The sequence below is a fragment of the Paroedura picta genome, chromosome 3, assembly GCF_049243985.1.
Source record: "Paroedura picta isolate Pp20150507F chromosome 3, Ppicta_v3.0, whole genome shotgun sequence".
NCBI classification, from domain to species: domain Eukaryota; kingdom Metazoa; phylum Chordata; class Lepidosauria; order Squamata; family Gekkonidae; genus Paroedura; species Paroedura picta.
In genome coordinates, this window is record NC_135371.1 from 161,030,962 (window position 1) to 161,031,880 (window position 919).

The following is a 919-nucleotide window of genomic DNA, read 5'->3' on the forward strand; positions in this document are numbered from 1 at the left end:
ATACTAGAGGATTTGTGCCCTTTTATACTATATTTTAACAGATGTACAAGCTGAGCATGGAAGAGCACGGATGACATTGGAGAAGAAGAGTTGGTTTTCATATCCCGCTTTTCTCTATCCCAAGATGTCTCACAGTGGTTTCCATATGGTTGCCGTAACCCCTGGTGGAGGCAGGGGTCCCCACCTGACCCTTACCTCCAGCCACCCATCAGCTGGCTGGCAGGGGGAACTTACCAGTAGAAAGAGAAAAGCCCATGCCATGTTGCTGGCATTGCAACAGAACTGACATCATCACACCATCGACTTCCAGGTGCTAATCTGGTATTTGCACAAAAACTCTATGGTAAAACGGTCTTCCACTACAGAGTTGTTGTACAAATACCAGAGCGTCACCTAGCAGTTGCTGGCATGATGATGTCACTTCCTATGAGACACTGACAACGTGAACTGAGTCTTTCTCCTTCTCCCCCCAACCTCCCCCCCCCCCCCGGTTGCCAGGAGGGACCTTTAACCAGAACCTCCCTGTAAAAATACTATCTGTATGGAATTGTATTTGTATGGAATTGTAGGCAGATTTAAGGGGTTAATTAACCGGTTGTCCATGCAACTGATGCAGTGTAATCCTGATTTATTGCACTGTTGATCATTACGCATTCTATTGCTCCGGCTCCATTGCTTAATTATACAATCAGCTTTGAGTCACAGTGAAAAAGGCAAACTATAAATGATGTAAATGAACTAAAATATCTCTTCTTGGGTTACAGCCAAATTGCTCACCTGACTCGACGACATTCCTGCAGGCAGTCAGACAAGAATTAATGCATGAACTTATCCTAAACCAAATCTGCTTTGGGAAGCAAGCAATGTCTTAATGACAACATAATCATAACGTTATCGTTTGGAATTATGACAAGGCACG